Source organism: Belonocnema kinseyi, chromosome 10, assembly GCF_010883055.1.
Source record: "Belonocnema kinseyi isolate 2016_QV_RU_SX_M_011 chromosome 10, B_treatae_v1, whole genome shotgun sequence".
In the NCBI taxonomy this organism is placed as follows: domain Eukaryota; kingdom Metazoa; phylum Arthropoda; class Insecta; order Hymenoptera; family Cynipidae; genus Belonocnema; species Belonocnema kinseyi.
Window position 1 is genome coordinate 112091809 of NC_046666.1, and position 10847 is coordinate 112102655.

Here is a 10847-nt window from a genome sequence, read left to right on the forward strand (position 1 = left end):
AAAAAGCATGAAAGAGGGAGCTCTTCTTAATATTTTGACACCAAAATCATGTCGATACACCTTACCGACTGCGAGTAAAGCCACCCACGCTTTAACTTGATATTGACGGTAATGTGTATCTCGCGAAAAACAAAGTTATTTCCTTCGAAATTAATATCACCATTAGAATAGTTCTTGAATTAAAAAATTCTCAGTAATTTGTTCTTCCGCACTGCGCTCCAGGTGTGACTCACCCCTTCCGAAACAGTCGAACGCGTAAAATTAGTATATTATGGTTGTGACTCTTCATTTCTTGGGCACAATGGCAAATCATATTTATCCCGTAACGTCCGGCTAGAAGTAAAGAGATAGAATACATATCTCTATGTAGACAAGAGAGTATATATAATAAAGTACACTGTAACCTACGTGGGAACCCCTATGGGATCCTTTTTTTTAATTCCTGTATCAAATTACGCTCTGAGATAGTAATATAGGATGGGAATCGATATTGATTCTTATTGTGGATTTTTATCAAGGTTCCTGACACGGATGGGTTTACAAATCTACATAATATTTCCAATCCTATCTTGGATCGTAATTTTATACAAGAATTTAAAAAAGGATCCCATATGGGTTTCCACATAGGTTATCATGTAGTTTACTATGTAGCCTTTTTAGTAAGGTTCTCCTTGTCCCCCTGCGGATCGAAGGAACCGAATTGAGTCTCTGCAAAGTACCCGTAAAGACCGCATTGGTTCCTCATTCGGTTCCTTTTTAAAAAACTAAAAAAAAGCAAAATAAACTTTCAAATTGTTGAAGTTCAGGTTCTACGTTAAAATTTGCATTAGAAACTCACGGCGTAATCGCAATACTTTTTCTTGCAGCGTTAAAAACTTTAAAAAATAAAATACCTGCCATTTACATGGACCGAAGGCTACTTCAAGTGCATCTTCTTTTAATAGCAGTTAATAAGCATTCCGTCGGTAACTTTAAGAATTTTGTCTGGATGCTAGCGCCACGCTGTGGAAACCCCAGACAACAACGCTGCGATGCAAGTGAGAGAGAATCTTATTTTTAAGCTTCGCGCGCAACATACTATTTGAGTTATTTATGATGCGCTTTAAGTCACCTTCAGCAGAAGTTAATGAAATTTTTTAAAATTTTTAACGCTGCAAAAAGTATTGCAATTATTCCGTGAGCTTCTAATGGAAAATTTAACGTAGAATCCGAATTTCAACAGTTTAAAAGTTGATCTTGCTGTTTTTTTGAGTGTTCTAAAAAGGAACCGAATGGGATCCCAATGGGGTCTTAATGGGTACTTTGCAGAGACTCCATTCGGTTCCTTAGGTCCGCCAGGGCACTTGTCTATCTACATCTATCTTTTTTTCTGTCTCCTTTATCTGCCTTCACCTCTTTCTGTTCCTTCTCTATTTCCTATAAATTTTTCTATTGCGTCTGTGTAATCCATTTTCATGACTATCTCTTTCAATATTTTCCTTTCTATCTCAGCCTATCTCTCTACTATTTACCGCTACCTTTTTCTACCTCTATGTCAATCAGTGTTCACTATTATCTCTTGCAATCTCCTGCTTTCTATTACTGCCTATTTAAAAAATAAAAAGAGATTCAACTTTTTAGTGAATAGAAATATACTGACTAATAAGAAATAACGTAGATTAAGGTACACAGTGACAGAACAATGGATAAGGATCTAAGCTACAAAAAACCGTGTAAACTGTTCAGTTTTATACCGTTTTTTAAAATGTTGAGACATCACCACACGAAAGACCATGCACATACAGAACTTCTCGCATATAAAGACTTCTCTTGTGCAACTGTACATCCTACGGCACCGACGTGATCTGAGATCCTCTTCTTAAGCTGGTTAGTAATTAGGGGCATGACAGCAGCACACAAACACAAACACAAACACATACACAAAGAGTATAACTGGATTTTTACGAATTATATTATCCAATTTTTATGTAATTTGAATTTATTTAGACTCGTGAATGAGTCCCACAAATTTCCGGAAGGTGCTAGGTAGTTTTATCACACAACTACCATTGGTTTCGCAGAGTGGCGAGGTAAGTGATAACGCAGAAGGAGGATGGGTCACCACGAAATCAAACACTATTCGTTTCACTGAAAATAACTCATATAATTAAAGTTCTTATCAAGACATCGTTTTTTACGAGTGCGCATTCGCCCCACTCAACACGTTTCGAATTGCACGAATAACGCCATCTTGTAGGTAGGGTGAAATTTTATAATCGTTATTAATGGTCCAAAGTGACCACTCGAATACATGGAGATTCATATACTGATGGTGAATAGTAAACCTAAGTTTGAGTAATTACCAATATAAATTTTACTATTCGGCCAGTGCCATAAAGTCAAGAAAATAAGGCTATGGCCCGACTGATGCCATTTTCGTTAGTGAATACTATTTACAGCCCACGAGTTGGGGTCCATGCTGGCCCAGAAAGAATTTTCAATAGAACTGATGCACTGAACTTAACGACTAATACGAAATGCTAACCAAAACTGATGACCTAGACCGAGGTCAGCAACTAACAAATTTCAACGGCGCGTGTCTACCAGTTTGGCACGCAACATTAAAACGCAATAAGTTAATTTTTATTTTAAAAAAAGACAAACAGAAGTGAGGAGCCTGCCTGGCAGTATTTGCCCGCCTCTCGTTCTTCCTCTTGTTTCTCGTTTTCTATTTTTTCTAAAAAAGTATTTCTCTCTTGTCGAGTCGCCTTTGCGCCACGAGGGTAGAATGACGAATGCATAAATAGCAGAGTGGCATCTCGGTCCTTCGTCATTTGTGAGAGTCGGAACGCTACTTTTGTCTGAAGACGGAAATTAAAGGGAGGAAGAGTGAGAGGAACAGACAGAGATTGTGATTGAGTTTAAGCAAATGAGATTGAAATACATTAAGAAGAATGTTACAACTTTTATTAGAGCTTTCTTAAATACTAGTTGTAGGACTCTTATATTTTCAGCTAGTATTGTAACTGTCCCTATTTTGGTCAACTCGTTACTGTCACCTTCTTTCCTAAATGAAGTGTCAGTTAAAATAATATAATTTCAATGTATTTTTGCAAGGTAACAAAATACCCCGTCATAATGTACACACAGGGCTACTCTGGAGTATTGTTCGATGTAATAGGGGATAGAGAAAACCTTTAAATAGAAAATTCCCAAAACATTTCTGGGTCCTCTGCCACCCCAGAAAGGAATATCACCTACCGCAGTAACTTCACCTTGCTTCGAGCGATATCAAAACATGCGATTTCCAATGTAGGCTAGGTTTTCAAAAATTTTGTGAACATAGCACAAATTCCTAATACTACAATTCCAAATTTTCTTATTTCAGGGAAAACTGAATTCCTTATTTTTTCAAACAGGCCAACATTAACTAGTTCCCCAGAGCTTTGGGAATTATCAGGGTATCTACGCAATCAGGCTCATGTCACTCTCTCTCTCTCTTTCTCTCTCTCTCTTTCTTTTTTTCTTTCTCTTTTTCTTTTCCTCATCTTCCAGGGGACTTTTAGAATCGCATAATATTATTTTTATCTAAATAATGTTGATTAACTTTAATAACAATATTTCTAACTTAAATTAACATGTTTCACGATTTACAGCATGAAAAATTTTTTTAAATGAATAAAAATTGTTTAAGCAATTGACTCCGTTAATTGTGTCCTTAACTTCAGAGGAATCTCGGGAAAAATTTTTAAACGAAAAAAAATGTTCAAATAATTAATTAAGCTTTTTCCACAAAGTAAAAAATTAAATTTTACTATTTTTCATAAAACAAAAAAGTTCCTCAAAAGGATATCACAACACGCATAGGCGAAGACTTTTTCCGCTCTCCTGAAAATTTTCTTGAATAAGGGTTAATCGCTTATGGTTGCCGATCATTCAATTAATGTTGGATTAAGATTAATACAGAATGGATGAGATTTAACAATTTTTCAAATAATGCCGGGGCACTTTGAGCGTAAAGCTTGAAGTTCAACACTTCTTTACAAGAAAAAAGACGTGTTTTACATTTTATTCAGAATCGACAATATTAGATGAATCTATTTGAAAATTGAAATAACTATTACCTTAAACTGCTTGAAAAGTAGACAAAATGATGAATATTTGAGACAAAAATCACAACTCTCTAGCATTATTTGAAAAAATATTATTTAGAATACTACTCAATTGCATAAACAGTTGTGTTTGTTTACTTGTATTATTAGCACACACTAATTAAAAAGTTTCAAATAAGTTTAAAACCGTGAAAAATCCTGACTTTAAAGGGCTTTTAAAGCACATTGTAAACTATATTTTAAAAAGCATGGAGATGAGATCAAAACAGGATTTTTTTCAAAAATTGAGTTTAAACATTTTTTTTGAAAAATACAAAAAATTTGTAAAACTGTTTAATTGAACTTTCTTCTTTCCTGCGTCTTACTATGAATAATTTTAAAAAATACATCTTATTATATTTGCAATAACCAAAGTAAGGAAAGTTCGAAAAAAGAAAAAATGGCACTCAAATAATGGATAATATTTATTATACGCTTTGCCCTGTCTCTGTTGGGTATTATGAATAATGCCTAGGCAATCTGTATAATAGAGAGTATTACATACCTTACCTGACTTCTGTTGGGCATGATATATAATGCCTTGGGATTATATATAATGCCGGATTATAAACTTTGCCTGTAACATATATACAGATACTGGGGTCTGGAGATAAAGGTCCTCGTGTTAAGCTATTCCTAGAACTGCTGGACTTATGTGGTATCGGAATGTAGTAATGTGCAGCGCAAGTTAGGAAATGATCACTAACTGTTTTCTTATGCGTAAAACATCAGCATCGTATGGATAAAAGGACAATGCGCAGGTACTCAAGCGCGTATATTGTGTAAGATTAGGAAATGTTTCATACGCCAATGACTGTTTACGTTAGCGGATTTTTGTACCAAGGATTACTGCTGAATATGGCTACAAACCATATAAACAGTCATGAATAATGGTCCAGGGGTGGTCCTGAAGAAAAAATCACCAAGTCAAGGTGGAAGCAGCAGAAAAGTGCCTCTGGGAATTCGGAGCATCTCCCAGAGTATACAGCGTTACACCCGCGTACTCGGCTCTACAAGGGTGAACGATACCTTTTCCTAGCTGCTCGTGGGAGCAACAATAGTAACTTTAATTGTATTTATAAGTGTAGTTCGAAACAAAAAAACGCGCGAAGCTCCCGTCAATGGGTCAGAAAATGATGCCGAATACCCCAGAGTTTCAGGAGCTATTCAAGACAGATTCAATACGATAGACCGGCAAAATCTCGAAACTCTTAAGTAGATGGATCGACTGAAGCACGACCTGCTAGAGTGATATGATACTAGTATGGTCTCTGACCGTAAGGGATACAGGGCGTAACTGGATGCTCTGTAGTGCAAGAAGACCCCAGAGGTATCGTACTTTTCGCACAGCTAATAGAGGAAAAGCGATGCTTTACGGCAAGCAGAAACATCAACATCTAGGTTTCTCTCAAGCCCAAAGTACTGGGTCAACTGTATGACGCCCTTCATGAAGATTTTCCGGAAGACTCCGATATCTGGACCATCGATTTTAGTGTGTATATTGCAACGAGAACTTTAGCGGAAGGAAGTCACAAGATAAACCCAACGGCTGATCATCAGACCAAAAACACATGCATCAACTCAGCAAAAAGATAGGCTGGGATAGACAGCACGCGTCCCGTATTCCGTAAGTGATTGACTGGATAACATATGGCAGGAAGTTCACTGCCAGGTTTTGACAATTCGCGCACGAAGTATCCACTCGCCATAACACATTCAACATTCAACATGCTGACCATCCTGAGGTGAAAAAAGCTTTAATATACATAAAGAAGTATTACGCTCAGCGACCAGATGGTAACCAGATGGAAACTTTACTGACTCTATGAATTACAAGCCAATAAGTTTTCTGAAAACACTGTGTAACATCTTCACAGAAATCCTAAAAGATAGGATTTTCCATACAACCGCACCTACAACGCAGCATCCTACCAACGCTGCCTATCGATGACCTTGTGAAAAATCTTTACCTCTGTCGGTAATGATAAAATAGTTAAAGCTGTATATTACTGCTAAGGTTTGATGTATTCTTAGACATTAGTCTTTATTTAAGGTAAGTGATATCTTTGCTTAATTCTCTTTTGCGTTCTCTTAACAGATTCATTGCTTTTCGCGTGATTATACTTTATTACATCCATTTCTATTGAAGATGGGCTAATAAATAAATAAATGCTATCAACAAAGTTGTACAACACTCTAGCTTAAATTCGTCATCTTCTTTTTGCAACTTGAATATTTTGACCTATATATCATCAACTTCAATACTCAATATAGTGAGTCTGCTCAGAGCGTTTACGTAAGCAGATTGAATTCAATCTCAAACAAATGGGTATGGAACTTCCTTAAAGCTTTAATTAGAGCTGAGACATTTTACTCATATCTATAAAGGTATTGTTCTTCAAAGCTCGTTTTGTGGCTCATAAAACGAACATGGGGTGAATCTGACCATCATCTATGTCTATTTGTAATAGATCTGACCCAAAACCTTTCTTGCTAGGATCAGTGTGCAACTCGGTTAACCTATTCCTGTAAGAAACTACTGTTAGTTTGCTGATAGTAAATGTGGATTAAAAGCTAATAAAAAATTAATCAAAGCGAATTGAAGCCAAACGTCTGATTCTTCTGGAGAACTTCACTTAAGGGTTTTCGGTGAGAGCATATGCCTTTATTAATTGTTGAAAAACAGAAGGGGAGTTGCATGAGCGAAAAGTTGCTTTGAAAAATTACAAAAGTACATACCTCGGCATATCACAGAGACGCATTCAAGTCGTAACATCTATAAAGAATGCTTTCCGATGTATATACAAATATCTTATTTGACAGATTTCGCGCTCCGAAATGTTGGCGAGAAACAAAGTATCTGCCATGAAAATAATGGGCATCCTGGTAGTACTCAATTCATTTAGAGTGGTCTCATGAAAGAAGAAAGAGCGTAGATACCTCGTCATTGGATCAAGAAAGGTTACGCATATGAACAAAAGCTTGCACCTTAATTCGTTTGTTTATACTTTTGACTGCAACTACATATTTCTTAATTGTGATACATGGTTAAAGCTGAAACAATACCACGATTATGCAGGGCACAGCCATTGGTTTTGTCTACTGGTCTTAATCAATATTATTGAAATATAAATTAATCTTAAGATTGTGAAAAAAATTATTTCTAGCTCCGTTGGGATAAGAGCCCAGATCCTTCAGATTTCTGGCCTGATGCTCTACCAAACACCTTTACAAAGCCACGGAGAAACTTGGAACAACAGTTCTTATCGAAGGAGAAAACTTTAAATTTTCTTAGATTATCAGGGTGTAATTTCCACCTTAGTATACCGTGACCTCATTTTATGTTAAGAAGTTCCCAGAGAGAGATGCAGAACATGTAATGCACATGCTGTGTACCTAGAACGCATACTATCTGGGTTTCCCACTCAGGTGGGAAGGACGTATCCACAATTTCGGTTAAAATCATTTTCCTTCTTATTGGCCCCTTTGAATGTGCGAAACTATCACATGTTCGAAACCTTAAAGCCATACACTCGTGCTAAAAATATGCAAATGCACTTGCGCAATTAATGAACAAAGGTGTAATCCTTGGTTCGCTTCGTGCCCTGTGACCACATATCCCGCAGTCATAAGAGGTGGCAACCGTAAGATTTTATCGGAAGCGTGTGCTATTTAATAATATTGCACCCGACCCGGCGAAATCGCAATTACATTTCAGCTACATCTGCATCCCACGGCCGTGATATAGGTGGTTACAGTCTGCGATGGACTTAATACGACGATACAGCAAAAGCCTTGTGCACCCTAAGGAAACGAAGCGGACCAAGGTCGACGGCCTTCTGCCTTTTCTCTGTAAGTGTCTTAGCATTTCGTTGACAGGTCAGTACCGAGCGTTATGATTATAATCTGAAAATGAGAATGTTTTGAAGAATATGCTATTTTAGTTCTTCAATAAACGACCCTAGCCGTTGGCAGATAATGCGCTTTATGGCACTCCTTAAATTTCGGTTAATTACATTGGATTTATGTGAGTGTACGACATTGTGACTTGCTTGTGGGTTATTTTAACTCTAGGATAGAAGCCTCACGCATAGTTTGGAGTCACTTATATCTTTCAGTCAGCTATAGGGTGCAGCCAAAGTGCAGTTTAAGTCGATTTGACCTCCCCCTACGGTTCACGTATGTATTTCGACAGATCATACTTGAGGTAAATTTACTATTTTTTTCTGTACCAGCGAGAGTAAGGTGAATGCACTTATTACTACTTATAAGTCAAAGTATAAAAATGCTTTATTTATTACATTTCAATCAAGTAAAAACGATAATAGAAGCACGTACGATAACATGTGCATTTACCATACAATTTCACTATATGTTCTTCGAATTGAAAAATCATGGTCCTCTGTGTACATATTTACATAAAAAAATAATGGTGTTTTTGAACCATTCAATTTCGTTCATTTGTCTCTGAGTTATGAATTTTTGAAAAAAAACTTTTTTTTCTATGAGTTTATTTGTTTATTGTTAATTATACCAACAATAACTTTAAAAAACACATATTGCAAAATTGTACTGTTAAGTCGAAGGTTCAAACAAGAACAATGCATTTTTTCAGATTTTTAGAAACATGTTTTTGATTTTTGTCAAGCATCGGGTCAAATCGACCCCCCCCCCCCCCACCCTACGGTTAAGTGGTGCTAAAAAAGCCCTACGGTTAACGGGTTAAATTCTAAGGTTTCTAATATGATGCATTTCTGAGTCGGTTTCGGTTGCAACATAATGAATTTTATGTTTCTTACTTTGATTATTGTGGACATAGGCACTCTTAACTTTTGGCCTGTTTTGTGTGTAACGAGTTGACCAGGAGAGAGATCGCTGATACACTTGCTTGTGGAAAGTTTGGTGCTTTGGCGCACCTGAATTGTTTGAATCTGTCGAGTAAATATCTCTCAATAATTAAAAAAAGGAGAGAGTTTAGTGTTGTCTAAGTTGTTCAGTGACCACCGAATTGGAAAATTTTTTTAATAATTGGCATCTTAGTTTTCAAATTTTTGTTGACAGCTCATTATTTTAGAAGTTCCTCAGGAGTAGCGGCAGTGGCTCTGGTGCCTGGAGTCGATGCAACTATTGTCGACGTGGTCACGAAATGTCATGAGGCGGGTCTGACGCAAATCAAAGCTTTATTCTCGAATCTCAAATTGAAGCCTTAACCCTGAAATGCAGTAAACTAGAGCAAGCTGACCTTTGCAAGACTTGGGAATTCCATGGTTTGCCAGTGAAGAAGGAGAAGGACTTTTCAAATAACATCTGTCAAATAACTTCTAACTTGGAGGTACCCCTTACTAAGAAGGATTTACCATCTTTTTACAACTGTTGGTTGCTTGAATCAGATAAGAGAAAGCGTTGTTTTTCGATGAAACTTATTGGTTGGAGTGAAGACTGATCATTGCATATCAGAGAATCGCTCACTAAGTCTAACCTGTAGATTTACAGCGCTACATTTGAACTAACGAAAAAAGCTAAATAAAATATCTGTGGATTGCAGGGGCAGATGTTTTCCTGTTAATCTGCTGGTGCGTCGACCCAAGTTCGGGATTTGGATGCTCTTCGATAATCTCGACGTAAGAAGAAAATATCCCCTATTGACATCCTGAGCCATATGGTTTGCAATAATTATATATTATATACAGATGGTTATTTAATGAATTTACTTTTTTACTTGACATATCCTATATTGTTTCATTGCTGTCATTAGAAAATTGGCAATTATTATAAACTTTATCTTTTATATTTCGAAAGGGCTTTACTTGCGAGCATGAGTTTCCTCTAAAAGTCGCGTCTATTGGATCGACTTGGACCGCTCGTCCCGTAACATCTTATTTTTCAGAGTAGGCCCCGTTTCTTCAGTTACGTGCCATATATGTCATGTCAATGCTCAATCCCTGCCTGCTCATTCTGCTGAATTTCCTGTTTATTTTGGTCAGAAATCGTTTCATGATATTCATGTTTCTGAAACTTGGCTCAAGCCTCAAATTGATTTGGAAAATATTAGACTTAATAATTACTCCTCTTGCAGAAAAGATAGATCTTACATGGGATTGACTTTATAACTGTGGAAGATCTAACTGAAGTACAAAATTACTCTCAACATCCACTTCCCTTCTTGTAATGTTGATGAGGACAGATTGTTCACTCTGCTCTCTGCAGCTAATTAGAGAAGTGTATTTTTGAAAGGAAAAATTCAAAAGTATAAAAAATCAATAATATATTAATTTAAGATTCGATGTAATAACCCTGGATATCGTCCGTGGATATCGGAAGAAATTAAAAACCTCAGAAAGGAGAGAGGGAAAGTATTTTCAAGCTAAGAGGACTACTCACCAGACACGATGGAAGGAATTTCGTGTCCTTGGGAATCTGGTTCAAACTAAGATACGGGACTCTAAAAACAAATATAACTACAATGCAATTGTTAACACGAATAAGCCTTGGAATTATTCCTTCTCAGAGTAAAACCTTTGATCAGAACTACCCAGTAAATGACTACATGCAACGCTTCTTAATTAAGCCTCTACCAATTAAACCTACTCTTTTATCCAGTGAATTACATTTTTCTAATGATACAGTCTGTCAAGTTAAAGCGTGGGTGGCTTTACTCGCAGTCGGTAAGGTGTATCGACATGATTTTGGTGTCAAAATATTAAGAAGAGCTCCCTC

General features: G+C 36.7%; 1 protein-coding gene across 4 annotated transcripts in view; it reads right to left on the reverse strand.

Annotated features, from left to right (window-relative positions):
- The window catches only part of LOC117181675 (reversion-inducing cysteine-rich protein with Kazal motifs), a 201980-nt gene that overhangs the window by 171421 nt on the left and 19712 nt on the right, over window positions 1–10847 (reverse strand). The gene's annotated exons all lie outside the window — the stretch shown is intronic.